Source organism: Balearica regulorum, chromosome 22, assembly GCF_011004875.1.
Source record: "Balearica regulorum gibbericeps isolate bBalReg1 chromosome 22, bBalReg1.pri, whole genome shotgun sequence".
NCBI classification, from domain to species: domain Eukaryota; kingdom Metazoa; phylum Chordata; class Aves; order Gruiformes; family Gruidae; genus Balearica; species Balearica regulorum.
In genome coordinates, this window is record NC_046205.1 from 4,689,826 (window position 1) to 4,708,522 (window position 18,697).

An 18,697-nucleotide genomic window follows, 5' to 3' on the forward strand; every position below is an offset into this window, starting at 1 on the left:
TCCCCCGAGGCTTCCGGCGGGGCCGGCCCGGGAGCGGCGGAGGGAGCCGGCGGCCGCGGGCGGCAGGTGAGGGCGGGCGGCCCGGGGGAGCTGCGACGGGGGGCGGCCGGGTCCGGTTTGGTTCGTCCCAGCTCAGCCCGGCCCCTCTCCCCGGCCCGGCCCGGCCACTCTCCCCGGTGGCAGCGCTCCGGGTGGGGGGCGGTGTGTGAGCGAGGGGCTGTGAGGGCTGAGAGGGGCCTGGGGGGGGGGTGTCGGGCGTCTGGTGTGGGGTGAGCGTCGGGGGGTGGCTGAGAGGAACCGGGAGGGGGGACGGGGCAGCAGGGTCACTTCGGGCCGTGCTCTGCCCGCCTGGCCCGGCGGGGACCCCCGCAGCTCCCCGGGGAGAGGCTGGGGCTCTGCCCGCCGGGCTGGCTCTGCAGGCGGGCCGGGCCGGGCCGGGCCGGGCCGGGCCTCCCGCGGCCGGGGGCTTCCTCGGCGGGGAAACTTGTCCGGGAACCGGCTCACAGTCCAAACCGATGCTGTAAACCTGCTTTGAAACAAAACAAGAGGCAGCGCGCCGGCCAGAGCTTCAGTTTCCATTCACTGCTGTCCTCTGAAGGGCTTGGGCTGTGACTAAAAGTAAAACCTTTTTTTTTTTTTTTTTTTTAACTGTATCGCTGTCCTGTTGCTTTCTGTGGGAGCGCTTTCACCTTTCTTTAAATTCTTTCTGAGGCAGCCCCTTTGGTATTTCTTTGTTTGATCTGTTCTGTCTTAATGTTGGCTGAAATTTGAAACGTCCCTGCTGTGCTTTCTCGTTTAATTGTTCTTTCTTTCTGTTTGCGTGCAGATGAATTATTTACCTCTTGCATTGGGTTGTGTTTGTCCAGGTGAAGGTAGGTGAGGGCTTGGTGCTCCTCTCTGGGGCACTGAAAACAAAAAAAGAGAGTGATGTGAAAAGGTGCTTAATGGAGGCTGAAATCAAGTAAAAAGTTCCTCTCCTCAAGCGTAAGGATGTTTAAATGTTGCTTCCACGAGCCTAGAAAGAAAAGTGGGAATGCTTGTGATCGCTCCTCTAATGTGTAAAGAAACCCTGAATTGTGTAGGAGTGAGTTTTAAATTTGAAGCTTGCTTTTGAAAAATAGGAATGTCGGCGAGTCCTGGGCAGAATCAGGTTTGCTTGTGGTGGAAGGGGAGTGATGAAATTTTCTGTGGTCTATTCTTGGGGGGGTAAAGGATCAGCTGAATTAGCTTGATGCGCTACTGTTGTAGAGGTCGCACAGGAGCGTAATTAAATTCCTCTGCTTGCTATGGTTTTAGTATAACTGCCTGTTGCTCTTTAAACGTGTTACTTTTAAGAGTAGACAAGACCTAAAATTGTCACTTTACGTAGTTTAAATTCCTTTAAAAATGAGAGTGCAAAAAAAGAGGGAAATAAAGCCAAAATGAGGCCTCTTATGAGGCGACCTAGTTGGCAGACAGTTAATACCTTGGATGGTGACGGTAACAAACCCCTTTTCCCATTCAGAGTAGGTTTAAACTTGTTCTTTCCAACAGTGCTGGAAATAACTGTGTTGCTCTGTCCTAAATTAATGCGGTTTCAAGTATGTCAGCTTGTACTTTCACAGGGCTGGCTTTGTTATTGGGTAACATCTCAAAGGGTGTTTTTGTAAGGTGCGTTTCCTTTCTGGAATACCAAGAAATGGTTGGCTGAGCTGTATCTGGGGCACAAAGCATCCTTAAGTCCTGTTGGGAGTACGGGGCAGTGCAGAGAGGCTGCCACAAACAAGGGGAATGTGATTGCATCCTTGTTTTCGTGCCGCTGGATCAGTAATCTGTGATTATACAGCCTTCTACTTCATTCAATCACTGGTTAATTTGATTTCCAGTTTAATTTGATGACAGTTTTGAGAGCCAAATCACTTGTATTTAAACAAATGGCTTCTATTTTGATCAAATTTCATTGTGTTTGGCATGTGTTGGGGCATTATATGTATTAAAAAAACGCTGATGCTGCAGTTCCTGCAGGTCTATTAGTTGGTGATGAATATTCAGTTACAAGCTATACAAAACCTATGTCTGAGAGGGAGAGGGGGGGCTTAAAGCAAAACCCACGCAGTGGTGGAACTTATACTGATAATAGGGTTTTTTTGTCACTGATCTAAGTGATGTCATGCATGAAGCAAGCTGTGTATATCCTTGGGGTCACCTGAGTCACCTCAAAACATGTTAATTTTTCAGGCAAAACCAGAAATTTGAGCTACAGAGAGTGCAAGGAAGCTGGTATGGCTGTTGAGGGCAAAGATGTCATCTTGTTCCTGCTTCCGTTAAAGGTTGGAATGGAGTGTGCGGAGTGAAGAGATGCTCCATGTCATTAAGAATCGGTTCCCTAATTTTGTTTAGTTGGGGATTTTCTGCATAGAAGTGCCAAGTGGGTTTTTTGTGACTGTGAGAGAGCTTTCGTTTTGTTTTTTTCTTGCGGGTGAGTTTGTAGCCCATGGAAAATTAATGGATGTGCGACTGCGGCAGCGTTAGGCCTTGGCTTTGTGTAGAGAGGGGGGAAAAAAAATAAGCCCTTTCAGAGATCTATTTTTATCATTTAATTAGTAGCTCTTGCTGACTTGTCAATGCTGCGGCGGTAACTATTTCCAGTTTTTTTCTGCAGAGTGGGGTCACGCGTCAGGCAGTGAATGCGCAAGCCAGCAGTCATACCTTTGGCTGGCTTTGGTTGGGGGTTTTTAACTCCTTCCAAACTCTGCCCCTAAATCCAAGGGGAGATTCCAGGTGAGGAATCAGGGTGTAGATACACAGAATATACTGAGGGTCTCAGTGCTTTCCAAATGGTGACCATCCTTAATTTTTCTCTGCCCCGGGGGATTTTCTGTATCTCGCAAGAAATGGAGGTGTGGAGGTTGGTGTGATTTGCTGATGGCTGGGTGACAGGCTTGGGATTGTAGGTAAAAGGCTGCAGATTTCCTGGTTCTGCCTCTTATCTGCTGGTTTTGAATGACTCAAGTCAATCTTGCAGGGTTGGAAGGTGACCATGCAAAACCTCTGGCGATGACTAATTATGCCTTGGTATTTACGCTCCTTGCGAATGTGGAATTGCTATTTTTCTGATTTCTTAATGACGAAGCCATTAATCTACAGATACTCTTTCTCGTATTGCTGGTTCTATCGCTTGTGGTGTTGACTTGTTTTTTTTTTTTTATTATCAGCTGTGCTGAGATATGGAGGTGAGAGGCAGCTTTCGTCCCTAGCTACAGCCTGGTTGTCACACTGTTTGAATTTCTTTGTGTACTGATGACTGTATGCTCTTTCCACATTCGACTGGGGAAGGGATGGGGGAGGGAGGACTAATTATCTCCAGAGAGAGATTTTTAATGCTATTAGTCAAAGGAACAGACTTCATCTCAGAACTGAATGAATTGTGTGAAATAACACAAAGCACCGGTGGCAAAGATATGAAAATTGAGAGCAGTCCAAATGATTTCTCTCCATTGAATCCTGAAAATAGATTTATTTCCCCCCCCCCCCCCCAGTCATGTGCTAGCAGCACCAATTGGAGGGGGGGGGAATGGGTAAACAGATTGTTAACTTTATTCTTTTGTGTTTGTGCTTTTGGCATGCTGATTACAAAACACAGTTAAGAATTGCTTACCTACCAGCTGCACAGCTAAGTTCAGAAGTTGTGATGGGCAATGAATTATCATGAACTAATTAACCATGTCTGCTGAATGTCATGGGGCAAAATAAGGTGCATACTGATGAGGTCGGTTTGTGCAAGTTTGGCACTTCTCTAGCTCTGGCACTAAGCTTCTAGTCTACTCCAGCTACGCATCTTTTGAAACAGATTTGGTAAAGATCATTGAACTTTGGTAAACTCTAAGGACACTTAAACTAGAGGGTTTGAGTCTTTTCACTTTGCGAGCTCCAGAAAGCTTCTGCTAAGAGTGTGAACCTCTTTGCAGACAAGTGAGGTACTGGCAGCCAGGTTTTCCTTTAGTTAACCAATCCACAAAAGTGAACCCCTTCATTAGAGCTGTGTTGTCATTGACCTACTTGTCTAAAAATCCATCAAGATTATTCCCCACCATTGATTTCAAACCTTACGGGCTTCCTTCATTGCCTTACGGCAATGTCTGCGGGAGGGGTGAATCTCTCTGAACATGCCTACTTTTCTACAGTTAGATTTTTAAGGGGGCAAGCAAGAAAAATTTGGCCCGAGTCCTACTGAGAAGCTTTGATTTGTAAACTTGGATCTCAGTCTGAGAGGTGCTGTCTTGTTTGGTGTCTGCACAGTGTTTAGTACCAGGGCATGCGCAGGGCTCTCGGTGTTATAAATGCCGTGTCTTAGGCATTTATTAGGGTGTCTTGGGGGGGGGGAAAAAAAAAAAAGGAGGTTATGCCTAGATGTGGCCTTCAGGTAGGAGGTTAGGCTACCAAGTCATGTCTCGGTGGGTTTGCAGAGACTGTGTTCGTGGAGGTGAGGTTTCCAGAGGTGCTTATGGACAGGGGAAAAGCCAAAGGTCGTTGCCTTCAGAGAATTTGAGCTTTGAACAAAGCATGTAACTGTCTAAGCCAATTTTAAGGGGACTTTGGCATTTGCTGTACTCACATGCCTTTGAAGATTGTGTTCTCTTGTCGAATTCTTCTCTCCCACTTAAATCAGTAATTTTTATGTCACCGACTAACTTTGCTGGTATAGGTCTGGGGTAATCGGCTGTTCTAGCAGTGCCTGCTGGAAGTGGGATTTCTATCAATATTATTTCTGCCTTGGCAAGAGCTCCCCTGCAGATGCATAAAAGTCCTGGTGGTGGTATGTTATTGATTGCTCTGATCTCCAGGGCTGTCTAAAAGTTTTTGCAGGTTTGGTGTAGTGCCAAGATCTGCAGGAAGCGGGTTTGCAGGTATACCATTACCAGCAAGCCTTCATATTCTAGTGCAGAAGAGACTTCAGCAGGTTTACACAGGGATAGAAGCAGGGTCGAGAGGATTTGGGCTGGTCTTTGCCTCGGGTTCTCTGGGAATGTATTTTTTTAAAGCTGCTCTGCTGCAATGTTGACAGTAGAAATCTGGATGGACCTGCAGAATTTCAGTTACTGATCTCTGCTCCTGGATGGAGTGACCTTGTGCTGCTGGGACCTAGAAGGAGAAGGATAATAATGACTGAAATAAGTGTTAGGCTGTCTGATTTGTGTTAGCAAGCTTAATCTTGTATTGTTGGGGATCTCAAGTCAAGTTTGTCTGTTGCAAACCCTGTGTAATTTATTGCTAGATGGGAAATGGCAGAAGTAGGAAAAGGGCTGGTAAGTCGATTCGGGTTTGTTCCCCTTTCAAGGGTGTTTGTGTGATGCTTAAAGAGAGGACAAATAATTAGAAGCAAAGTCTTTTTCACTTACATATTTTTGATTAGTAGCGGGTGAGGAGTGGCGTGTTCCCTGGAGGAGGGTCACTGAAGCTTCATTCACCTTGTGCTGCGAGTGAAATTAGTGCTTATATCCTGCTCCTAACTTGATCTGTATCCTGTTGCTCACCTCTGGCCCTGATCCACAGCAGGAGGAAAGTCAGAATTTTTCATCTTGTACTTCCAAATCAATCTTTAACATACAGTCCCACAATTATTGACAGAAAAGCCTGAGATTGCAGGCATGCTTAAACATGATTTCTCTTGTCTCAGTTGTGCCTTTTTAGAGTAATACCAACTTTTGGGTGGAATTGTCAGATGAGTGCTGTCAGGCTCTCTTGGCTTGTGCTATTTTTTTGAAATTAGCTATGGCTTTAGGCCATCTGGCTTTTCTGTTACCTGTTCAGAACAAAGTGAAAACAGTTAATAGAGGGCCAGCACTGGCAGAGTGAGAAAACTTGAGGAAAATTCCTACCTGCTAATTCAACCTGACACCTAACATGACAAGAAGTGTTTTTTGCTGCTGCTGTTCTGTTTCACTTGTCTTACAAATACTAGATTTTATTTTTTTTTTTCCCTGAATATGAAGATAAATAGGTTTTGCAGGGAGGGAAGTTCTTGGGCTGGAAAACTTTGCTCATGCATGAGCTGCTCAGTTGCTGTTGCTGATACCTGAGTTCAGGCCGGCTGCTTCTGTATCTTACCCAGCGAGGCTGGTATTTGGGAGCAGTGAGAAAGTATCCAGCTTCTCTGGGGTACGTTGGGGGGCTTACACAGAAAGCATCTGGTGGGAAGAAATGGGGTAATTTTCAAGATTCATTCATTAAGCAGGCTTTCTGAGGTGTCTTGAACGCGTTGCAGCGCGTGCAGTTCCGTCACCAGCGCGCAGAAACCTGTGTGAACACATCAGGCTTGGAAAGTAGAATGAAGGAGTGCTGTGCCCTTGGGTCTCTAAAATCAATTTGACGCTAGTGATTACGTTAATCAGTGCTATTTCTCATCTGCTTTTAGCTTCAAAACGAAGCCTTCAATCTGTATTCTAATGACTGGGTTCTGTCTACCTATCAACGAGACTGAGTACAGGGAAAATAAGGGTGCTTGGGTGGACAGGAGGCCTAATTTAACTTCAAGCTGTGTTGTTGCTGTGCTGTTTGATGTCAGGCAAGTCACTTTTTCCTGTACCTGTTGCATCCTCCTGCCTATCCTGTAAGATTATGTGTGCTTAGCGAAGCCGTAGTCATACTTGTGTTCATAGCTAGAGGGATGTATTAATTCATCTCAGCCTTAAGGGCTGTAATTAGCAGCCAGGTTATACTGGTCTGGGTCCCATCGTACTACGTGTTGTATGGTGTGTAGATGGAGCCTTTAGTAAAGAGAATATGAATAACAGGAGGAAGTTTTTGAGTAGCAGGTATGTGTTGGGTAAGTCCGGCAATGCAGATGAGTATTGCTGCTGTGCTCTGGTTGAATCAGCAGTGTTCAAGTGGTTGTTTCTTAATTTGCACCATGTCCTATAGCTTGTGAATGCATATTTGAAGTTTCAGCTCTGCTATTTGTTTTTATTTTATTTGAATGTTTTTCCAGGTTTCGCACTGGACTTTTTCTACCTGTGGATCTTGTTTTCTGTGTTAAGTTCCTTTGCAGGGGAAGGTTTTTTCAGAGCTTTCCTAGTGTAATAGGAACAAGTTTGCTTTGATTCTTCAGTAAATTACTGTTGCTCTTGGAAAGTGGTATTTATAAAGCTGCTATGCCACATTTTAGTGTGGAAAGGGAGGCGGGGGGGAGAAACTAGCGGAAATCTGTTATGAAATTGTATAGGTGATGCTTGTGCATGGAGAGATCAGCAGTCCTTGCATAAACACTGGATATATTAACATCTCTAACTAGTAAATTTATGGATAATCTCTTCTTTTGGAGGATTTATTCTGATTTGAGAGTATTAGTCTCTGGGAAAATTAAACCTCTTTTAAATCCACTTTGTTCAGACCCTAGACTGGGGAACTGCTGGTAAGCCCTGCTGTCTTCCTCCAGCTTTTCTGCAGGCTTGATTGGAAATGTTGCAGAGAGAGACATAGCTGGTCCAGAGGCATCTGGGGGTTGGGTTTAGGTGCTTTATCCAGTTGTGTCAAAATGGATTTGAAAACTGTTTGCTCTTTTCCCGTAACGAGTGTGTGCAGCTCTAAGCACTGCCAAAAAAAACCCCAAACCCTAAACCAAACAACCCAAAAGGTAAGAAAGAATAAATGTTCATGGGAACTGTGAAGTGTCTTAAAGCTGCTCATCTGCAGGATGCTGGGGGGGTGGAAATGTCTTCGGTGACCAAAATGTCAGTCTGCCTGCTCATGCTGGGTGCTTCCGTGATTGCCGAGGCATACCTTCGTTTCATGTAGCTGATTCATGGCCTTGTATATTTAATCATAGTTTCTATAGCAGTGAAATCTTTAATGAGAGGGTGGAGTTCACTTTCAGTTCATTGCGGGTTTTTTGTCAATATTATGGCCGATTCATTAATGTGTTCAGCTGATCAGAGTCATTTTTATAGGGGACTAATGTTGAAGGATATTCTGCATTTGTGGTGCATGTAATGAGTACTGAAATAACTCTAGCTTTTTTTAATAACTGGCATGAACATTTCTTTAGGTTTGTTTGCACCTTACTGTGTGGCTACATTGCTAAGTAAATGCAAAGAACGGTGTTCCTTATGTTAGTCCGAGATGTTTAGCTTACTACCTTCTGACTATCAGTTAAGATAGTAGAAGTACCTGATCATATACGGGCGGATGATGGTGCGTCCTCCTGCGCTCTCCACAAATTGTTCCCTTGGGGTTTGACATTATCTGTTGGCTCATAAGTTATTGGGACACTCTTTACAACTGCTCTTTAGTCCTGCCTTCCTGAAAGCTCAAATTCTTACGTATTTCCAAGGTGACTTTGCTGCAGGAAGCTATTCGAGCCTTCATTCTTAATGCCAGTAGCAAGGGTTTTGATTTGCATAATCAGGATAATGTGGTGGATAGTGTTTCTTTGTGCGTTTAAAGCCTCATGTCGTCTTGCTCTCGTGTCCTATAAAACTATGCTGCATTCCTGAACTTGGAGCACGGCATTCATCCTGGGGAAGTGCATTAGCTGGATGAGTCCTCAGTGGGCAGCACTTATGGGATGGCTGACGACGCTGCTAATGAGTTGGGCTTCAACAAAGCCTCGTCTGAAGTTGATGCTAGTGGTTGCTCTTGGGAAAGTGTGACAGCTCGTGCTGTCGTTTGCCTGCACTGATCGTCCGCTGTGTTCATCCTTGCACCCCCTTTGAACGAATCAAGCTTTCTCATCCAAAATTCCGGTACTGATAGGGCACGTGACTCGCTTGTGACAACGAGGGCAGTTGAAATAGGAGTCTGTTGGGAGTGGATTTGTATCTGCATTAAACAGAAGGAGGTGTCCATTGCCAAAAGTCTGTCAGGGAGATGCTGGTTAAAAATCATTGCGCTTAACTTACTGTATGCTGGGTTTACCAGCAGCAGACTGATTTTTGCCCATTTGCCCAAGATGAATCATGTTTGAGGTTAAACTGTTGTTCGAGAACAGCCAGTAAAGCAGTTGGGAATGTGGTGCAGGAGGAGCTGGGGTGATGCATGTCAGCATGCTGCTCAGCTCCATCAGTGATGTTGGTGTCTTGCCCTCCTTGGTGACTAGCTCCTGTGTTACTGTAGGTGTCCCTTCCATGCCTGCCCCTTGCAGTCTCAGATCAGAGAACGTTTGCTGGTTACACAGAGACTTTGCAGGTAAAGTGGAGGTCCTGGTTTATTTGCCTTCTCTGTTACAGTGTTGGAGGCAGAAACAGTTTGGTCCTTGCTTTCTGATTGTGGTAGTTGGGGCATGAGATCTTCTAAACGTGTATTCGTGGACCTTTCTCACAGCTACAGGCTTGAGTCATAAATTCGATGTCCCCATGGGCTCTGTCTTCAAAAAGAAATACTTGCTATAAAGCTGTGTTTCTGATGACTGATACTAACCGAGCTGAGCTGCATTGCAATTGCTGTTTGACTATGTTTGAAGTAGCCATTGTGGGGTGAAATGTTTGCTGTCTTTTAGCGGAGTGCTTGTCAAATAGTTTCATTCAGTGCACTTGGCTTTTTAACAGATGAGATACTTTTTTTTTTTGTGAGCCTGAGCAAGCACAGCAATTGTTTTGCAAGGTGAGACATTTCTGTTTTGACGGGCAGGAGAATAATGTGTGATTCATAAGAGTGATGAGTCTTTGGTTTTGGATTGGTGAACCTTTTTTATAAAGGCTATTAGCATTTGTCTCCAAAGAAATCTGAGTTGAAAGCCAAAAGTTAACAAACGGTTCCTGAGCGGTGCTGATGGGATGTGTCCTGTGGATAGAGCTTTCTATGCTTGAGGGGGCTGGAAGAATAGGTGCTTAGGCCACGTAAGCCACTGTGCTCACAAATTCTTCTGCTTGTGCTCAGGGTGCAGAGGGAGGGTGGCACTGAGGGCAGCACTGTGTGGGTGCACAAAGGCTCTGGCTGTGCGTGGGTGGCAGCTTCTCGAGGGTCTGGGAGCTACAGCACGGCAGGTCTGGTTCTGATCTGCTGGGGCAATGATTAACCGCCCTGGGAATCTAGTCCTGTTAATAGCCAGTGTTTCAAGTGGAAGTGTACAGCAGATGGTCAGACTTGCTAAACAGCACATAGAGACCTCAAGTAGGGGAGAAAGGAAGGAGATTTCGGTCTCTGGTGCTTGCTGTACTTGGTGTGTGTTGCAGAGCACTACGGGAACAGCCTCTTGCACTGATTTTCTGTCTTGGCAAAGGCAGCAGCAAGTGTCTGAATAATTGGCAGTCTCTGGTGGCCAGGCGCTCCATTTGCCTAGTGCAGCCCTGTTCCTGCTGCGAATCCAGGTCTAGCCTAAATACCTGCAGACTTGAGGGATTATGATGTTGGAGGCAGGTCCTGCAGGAGCGAGCAAGGCAGATCGGCTCCCATTTCAGTATTTTATTGCCTGCTCTCAGGGCTCTCACTTCCTTTGCAAAGGGGTTATTTCCTTCCTGTTACATGGTATTGAATGGAAGGAGAGTGTGCAAGAAAGTGAAAAATCTCTGGTTGTCTGTGGTGATGACTGAGCCATTGCATTTTAAATTTAGTCACAGTTACTATCTGGGGACATCTGGGGCAGGTAATAAATCAGCTACATTGCAGGACCCGATCTGCCAGTTGAGAGACAGAGTCCCCAGAAGTCAGAGAGGTTGTATGTGTGTTTTAGCAGATTGCACGTTTAATTGGCCTCCATGTGAGTTTGAGCTGTTCTTGTGGCCGGAGGATTGCTGATTTATGTTGTGATCCCTTAACAAAACATTTCTTGTGGAGGCAGACTCTGCCATTAGGCTTTGTGTCTCTGGCCTGCTGCAGTACAAAGGCTTTGCTGGAAGTGGAGCGGGCTTTCTGTGCTGTGCGTGCCTCTTGTGTCCATCTGTCTGTGCTGGCTGAAGGAGAGCTGGAATTTGGAAATGCCTTTAATTGTGCTGGGGAGCAGGTGGCTTTCCAGTGCATGGGTTTACAATGAATTGTTTATTCTGGTGCAGATTGGGGTAGGGTTTTGTTGCTGTCTGTTGTTCCAAGAAAATGGGAGGAATGGGGGGTAGAAAGGGTGGAACTGGTTGAACTGGAATTCCTGGGTCATGCCTGGCCTTGGGTTATGAACAACAAGGTCCTGCTCATTTCAAAACCTGGGGCTGGCAAATCCTGGTGCTTTGGGATCTGTTGGTGTTTCAGGTTTTTGCTCCTAAGTGTATCAGAGGAGTTCAATAATAGTTTTGTAGCAGCGATCTCAATCTTACAAATATGAGTAAACACTCCTCTCTCTCTTGTCGTAGTATTAGACACTCTGAGTATCTAGCATAGATACTCCTGCCTTGGTGACCTAACTGGCTCAAACAGCATGGAAAGATAAGGATGGCACCTTTTCTTTGGTGTTTGCTGTGGAAGAAGGAATAGAGGGGTGGGCAGGATCTTATGATTCATGTCAGATCTTTCAAGCCAGTTTGTGGTGCTGGGAAGCCTGACTTGATGCCTTCTAACCCAATTTTATCCTTTGTGACAGCAGACTGCGCTGTCCAGTGTGAGCCCCCTTTTTTGGGTTGCAGCTGTGTAAACACCTAAAACTGCTATAGCTGCTGAAGAAGAGATCCTGTGTGTTCACTCCCTTCCCTGATACTCAAACAACTGTTTGTGGGCCGTGTGACAAACAAATTGAGGAACTGAATTGAATTAGAACCAGCTGTTTCTGCATCAGGCTGGTTTTGACTGGGGTCATTCCTGATGCCTTGGGCAGAGCTGCTCTATGTGCTGCCAAGTGCCTGTGGTTTTTGTTGCCATCTGCATGGAGCTGTTTTGGTGTTCAAGCGCAGTTGCTCTGGTCTGTGTTTGGTGCCTCGTGCCCTCACCTGGTGCTTCTTGCTGAATTGCTCCCTCGAGGAAGCTTTCAGGTTTAGTTGTTTTCTCTGGTTTTGTTTTCAGTTCAAACTAACCCGAAAAAGCAATGACGCTGCAGGTGTGGAAGAGCTGTGCTGAACTCTACAGCATCAGGATAGTTTGTTAATGGGGGGATTTTGTCCAGGCCTGTTAATTTTTGTGGAAAGCCTGTTATTTCCTTTGGCTTACACAGATGAATGCTTTCTCCTGGGGGGGGAAAAAAGCTTATTTTATCCCAAATGCACTACTACGTGACATTTTTGCAAGATACTTTTTTGTGGTACGCTCTCTTTGCTGCAAATACAGGTATGGGACATAGAGACCTCATTAGTTTGTGCTACTCAAAGCTTGACTCTGCAGCAAGATAGTTAATACCCAGACCTGACTGAAGGGAAGTCTTAGTGATGGGGAGGGCAGCTGAAGAAATCACTCACTTCATTCCCTTTGGCTGCTGCAACGAGTGGAGGTAGGAAAGTGTTATGGCTGAGTGGTCTGAGCTAGTCCCCACTGCAGAGCAGTTATAGCTCCGTTCCACAGGCTGCCTTTCCCTGGAGGTCCCTGACCCATCTGGAGGGACAGGAGAGGCTGCACAGAGGTGCAGTTACGGGCTCCAGCAAATAAACTTAGTGAAGCAGGTGACTGGTAGTCAGCAGAGCTCCTGCAGCTTTCTCACATGCTCGCTGTTGGGATGTGAGAGTGCAAAACTGATAGCTCAAGTCCTGGTGAAAGCTGCTGGAGGTTTGTGTTCGATTTAGGTGTGGGCATTTTACCGCTCCCTGTATTCTGGGGTAGCTGTTTGTTGCTGTTATGCAGCTTTTGTGTATCAAACACTGTTTTTTTGTGGACACATCTTTGTGAATTGAAGTGTTCCTCAGATGAAGTCATTTAGGAAATCTCCATTTATAGGCAAAGCCTAAAGCTGGCTGACAAATATCCTCTGTGGCCTTCAAATGAATTACATCGTCTGTCCAACTTTGACTTATGTCAGAGGGGAAAGGATACCTATCAATTCTGAAGATTGCTGTAAGTGTCATTAATTTACAGAGTGAAGCTAGGTTAGATTAGATGAAGCTTCAGTTACTTTTTACATCAAAATAGCTATTCCTCAATGCCCTTTTTATTGCAGAACTGAGTTTCCCTGTAATAAACCTGTCACCATAGGTCAGCATAATCTGTGCAAACCCTTCCTTTGGCCATCTTATTCCGAGGTCTCCTTTTAGAACAGCTTGGCTTGACATTTGGAAGTGAGAAATGATGAAGTGCTGGGCGTTTACATGCAGCGATGCAATCCCTACATGCAGGGACCGAGCTCCTTATCTCGTGTGGCAGAGGTATGCAGCACGGCTGTGGAACGCGTGCCCTTGCGTGTGCCGAGTCGCAGTGTACATGCAGGAGATGGCGGTGGCAGAAAGCGGTGGGTTTTGTTCCTTAGAAGGGCATGTTGTGCTGCAGTAGGGATGGAGAGGGCGTTTGACTGCGTGGCTTTCTGTGGACACATCTAACAGGGTTAAGCATTGAATGTGTCGTGCAGTCTCTCTGTAGCTAACCGCATCTCTTTGGAAGCATGGACGGTGCTGAAAAAATCTTTCTTCTCCTTAAAATGGAATATTTCACCACCTGCTACCTTCTGTAAGAACTGAACTAAGGTGTGTTTCACGTGGCTGATGTTAGATTTCATTTAAAATGAGTTTTTTCCAGCTGTAGGTAAGGATACAATCCTAACATGATTTCAGTGTATTTTTACATTTCCAGAAATGCTGTCAGTGTCTACTCGTAGCTGCCTGATAATGTGTGCAGGTATCGAACTCTTAGGGCTTACTCAGAGCTACCTGTGAAGTCTTAAGAGTGTAGCAAAGTGCTTTTTGTTTGTGTCTAGTTTATATGGCTCAGTACAGATTTAGGTCCTGCTAGCATTAACAATTTTTCTTAATATGCCTGTTCCATATTCCATTTTTTAAGTGATCACACTCTCCTTCAGTTTCATTCCTTTTCATCTTTTTTCATACTCTGATATAGTTGAATCCGTTCCCAGAAACCTTGTTTAAAATTTGCTGGGAGTGCTAGTGGAGGTGGAGGGAATGGGGGGTACTTTTGTAACCATTCCTCATGCTGGCCACCTATCAAAAACTCTTGTTTGCTGAGCAAACCAGCAGTTTCTGGCTGGTTGATAGCTGTGCTTGGGAGTGTGGGGGGGTCAGGGAGTGTGCTAACAAACCTGCTCGGATGTCCAAGGACATAGGAGTTGAACAGAACAGAAAGGCTGAACGTGGCGTACAAGAGATGTCACCAGATAGGCATAGCTTACTGTTCAAGCTGCTCATTTTGTAAGGATTTTTTTTCCTTACTGGATTTTAATTCTCTTCTGAAGCTCCTCACAGGCTCCTTCTGATACTGGACTTCTAACCACCTTGCGAGGTGTACGTATTTATCGCTTAGCTCTTAGATGGATTTACTCAAGGTGACCCAGAGTCAAGTAAATCTGACAAAGCACCCAGGTGTGCTGGTTCCTGAGGCAGGGCTGTGAGCTGCGGACCTACCCCGAGCGCTTCTCTCCTAGGCACGTCTCATGTTGGGGGATCCGCTGCTTGTGAACCTGGAGCTCATCGTCCCAGGTATACAAGACCAGAGAGCCAGCTCCGGTGAGCGTACGGTTAATACACCCCATCTGAAGGCATTTCCTCAGCTAGCAGCTTCTGTGCCTTGGAAATACATTTGAGACACTTGATGCTTTGCCCTTCCACATCCTGTCTGATCGCTGCTCTGCTGGGTTGCTGTTGAAATGGATTCCTCTTGTTTAATTTTTGCATGGTTGGTAGAAGAGCGGTTTCCATGGACTGCCTGCCTGCAGGGCATGATGTGAGATTTGCTTGTTCTCTTGGGTGTTTTTTCTAGCCATTGTTATGGTGGAAGGTTCTTTTGTGGCAGAGGAGAAGCAGTGATAGTTTGCTGAGCTCTTAATGCGGCTCAATGCGTTGGCTGGAAATTATCATCTCTAAATTGAGAGTAGGGTGGTGAGGAGAGAATGGGAGCAGGCTGAAAGAAACATTCCCGTTCATGGTGGAGTTTCAGGAGATCACCACTGCCTTTAAGATTATCCTCCCTGAGGTCTGGGGAAGTGTATCAGTGTCAAAACCTCTAACAGTTCTGAAAGATGAATGACCACGTGTGAATTAGCAATGGTATTGATCCCTACTCGGAAGCATTTGGAAGAGCGTTGGGGAAGGCACAACTTTCCCCTGAGATTAGACTCAGCTTGGGGCATGTTAGGTCAGATTGCTGTAGTAAGTATGATCCTCATGCAAACAGTGTTGCTGCGTCATAAACTTTGCACAGCAATGAGAACTACAAATTATTTTTTTTTAAAGGAAATGTTCTCGCTCAGAAACTTTATGGGCTTATTTTCACGGTGGGATGCCTCGCTGCCTGTACTTATGTTTGCTGGATCAGTAGCGGGAATTAATTTCTCTGTTTTCCTAGTTATGGCTGGGGCACCTTTTTATTAAAGCTGGAGCTGTGGAACACAAGAAAAATAAATTGCCTGGGGAGGGTTTCTTTAAGGAAATTCGATATCTTAATCAGAAGTAATTAGAAATTATTGTAGTGAGAGTGAAGGGAAAAATAAGGCTACAACTGAATTACAAACTACCTGAACTACTTACTACTACTTACAAACTACTTACTGCTTGGCAAAATCTGAATCAAAAGATGAAATTTAAGGCTCCTGTAGTGACACGATTCCAAAGAGATTTAATATTCAATAGCTGAGCTGTGTCTAGTTAATGAGTATTGACTCTATACTTTGATACAGGAAACCTGTGCTGTGTAGGTGTCTATCTCACCTTTCTTCAAGTGAGAACATTGCGTTGCCTTTCAGCATGGAATTTGATTAGAGGTGCCTGTTTTATGTACTCGCAGCCGTGAAAATGTGGGGTTTAATCAGATTGCGTGTACCCTGTGGTCTGTTTATCCCAGGAAGCAGTTGGGGCATGCAGCCGGGAACAAACCCGCGAGGTGCTTTGGGAATGACCCATATGGCAGGACTGCAAATTCAGCTACTGCCTCAAGTGCTGCTGGCTTTTTCAGAGTTCAGGTGAGCTGAGAAATTCATTTTAGTGCTTAGTTTGGCTAAGCTCGTTCCTGTCGCTTCTTAGGGGCAAAAAGAAACACATTGCAAACTGACTTTGCAGTGGCTGAGGTGAAGAGTGGCCTCATTTCGGTGAGGAAATGGTGGTTGCAAATGAAATCGTCTGTCGAGTCATAATTACGGGGGCATTACCACAGCATTGCAATGCGTACTTGGCTACTTTGTTTTCATTGAAAGTTTGACGAAAATGGAAACCACAAAACTGAAATAAAGGTGGTTTGTATTTTACCCCAGAAGCCAGAGGTAAATAAGTAACCCTATTATTACGTGCCTTTTGGGTGCGCGTTATAGCGCGATGCAGACACAGATTATATATAGCCCAGATGATATGTACAACCCACAGTCCTCAACTGTACGCCTTAATGGTAGGTTGAGGATGGAGGTTTTTGTTGCTGATACATCCAAACAAGCTCATTCTTATGCTCCATGGCAGACAGCTATAAGTAGAAGACTGAGTTCATGTTTTCAGTAGCATTTGTCGGGTTAAAATGGATTTTGTTCATTAGAAGCAGTTTTTCTTGGGAATTCCTGTTGGGTTGTAAAAGCAGCTCTTGCTACTTCAAAAGCTGTAGGCTTCCTTGGAAACAGTAAAGCCTTTTCACTTAATCAGTGCTGAGACTTAATGAATGTGGTGATTATCTTCGATCAGTCTTTTGTGGCGGAGGTGTGAGCTTCTTCAGCAGTCTCTGTACAAATTCAAAAAGAGTGGAACATAATTGTTAAAATTGGGGGGTGAAAGATGTAACTTCCTATGCAGAGTTGAGTGCAAGTCCGCAGGTGCATTTATTTCTGTCGTGGAGTTGCTGTCATGAGTCCGCTTGCTTTGCTTTGCGGTATTGGATTGTAGCTTCGCACAAACTGCTCCACGCTCTCGGGCTGCTGCAGTTTCTTCACCCTGGAGTCAATAATCCTCTCATTTCTAATTGTGTCCATGGTTCTGTACGGATAGAGTTGGTTAGTGGTTTTTCAAGTAAATTGAAATTCCCCACGAGATGCGGTACAAGAACAAACCGTTGTACGAGCAGGTATGTACTGATCACAAGGGAATTTTAATTTCTGACGAGCCCTATTGTACTGAAATCGGTTGTGCAGAAAGACACGATGGAAAGACGCCAGTTCCAGAGTTGAAACAAGTGTGGTGCTGCTGGGGCTGGGATTTCACAGGAACTGCAAGCTGACATTTAGTTGCTTTTGGAAGAGAAACTTTCTACAGCCCTGTGTCTACCATGTTTTCTCCCTTAAAAAAAAAGCTGGGGCTAGTGTTTTTGTGGCAATGTAACAAGCTGGAAAAGATCTGGGTGAAAATAAATCCTTTTATTGGTGGCCTGCATTTAGGGTGGTTTAAGGCAGCCAGGCTGACTTTTGGGTTTGAATCTTAGATACTCAATGTTTAATACATTGTGTGGTGTTTTAGGGAAAAAAAAAGGCATCTCGGGACTTTCTGTTCTTAATATTCACAGGTCTGAGGAATAGAGACCACACTCCTGAATGCTTTTCCTTTACGCTAGTATAACCCTCTCTGAAAGGTGAATTTCCTAGGTATTTCCAGATCTCCTGTGTGCTTCCTGTTACTGCACTAATTAATTTATAGAGACCTTGCTCTGGCGCAGAGATTGGGCTGTGGTCTAGGTTCGCAGAGGCTCGGCTGGTATTTTTGTAGCTAGCTAGGGATGCTCTGGTGCTATGGTGGCTCGAGCAGCAATAATGTTATTCCTAATATGGGACTCATAGTCAAGAATTCAGTTTGTCATCTTGTGCTTTTTGGACAGAGGGAGAAATAGAAAGTACAGCTTAGATCTTGGGCAAATGAGCTGCATTTCAAATATTCATTGTTTTTTGCTTGCAGTATGCTGAAGCAGGTGTTGGTGGAGCTGGTTCATCATCTTAAGTCCCACTGTGCTAAAATGAGTTGGGTACTCAGATAACTGGGATCCTCTGTGGAAACTACTCTACAAATACATCAGTTCTGTTCCTTCTCTCCTTTTGGTGTGCCCAGATTTCCTGGGTAATAGCAAAATGTGTGAATTGCATTCTTTGGTATAAGAATTTATTAACACATTTTGAGGGTTTGTATGTGTTGATAGATTAAGTAGTATGTTTTGGTCTTGTGGATGTCTAGAATATCTTTAATATCCTGGATTTAATTATATCAAGCTTAGTCTTCTGGCTTTTTTAACTTCTCAGCCCTGTGTTGCTTTTAGTTCTCACCTCTGATCTCCACAAAAGGGCTATTTTGTTCCTTCTGTGTTACAATTAAATGTACATCTTCCTCTATGGAAAAGATTTCTGTAGTAGAACTGTTTTGCAGCTGTGGTGGTGGTGAGTTTTGAGCGTTGTGGTTCAAATGTAAGGTGTTGAGCCTTCTTGCTGAGCCAAGCTTAAAATCTTGTCTTTCATAAAACTTTTCCAAGCTGAAACCTGCATTGCTAAATGTTGGGCAGACAGCTGATGAAATTGGAGAGGATGGGGCACTAAATACCAGCTGCACACAGACATGTGGTAACCTGCAGGTAATGAGTACATTTGTCAAGCTTTCTAGGGTAAAGTGTCCAGCTGTACTCAACAGTAGAGGTAAATCTAAAGTTTTACAGTCTAGCTGTCAGTCAGGAATCCAGAGGGTAAATTATCTCTTGTTCGTGGTGACTTAGGGCTTCCAGTTTTTGGGAGATTGATCATACCTTGGTACCTCCCTTTGGATGC

General features: G+C 44.9%; 1 protein-coding gene across 6 annotated transcripts in view; it reads left to right on the forward strand.

Annotated features, from left to right (window-relative positions):
- PHACTR4 (phosphatase and actin regulator 4) overlaps positions 1–18,697 on the forward strand; it is a 67,619-nt gene continuing 48,922 nt past the window's right edge. For 2 of the 6 annotated variants that reach the window (XM_075774082.1, XM_075774086.1), the window contains exon 1: positions 6–66. The gene's annotated coding sequence lies outside the window, so the exon portion shown is untranslated. Of the gene's footprint in view, positions 67–13,348; positions 13,500–15,915; positions 15,944–18,697 lie in introns of those variants that run through there. The other 4 variants (XM_075774080.1, XM_075774085.1, XM_075774083.1 and 1 more) reach the window with 4 other exon arrangements.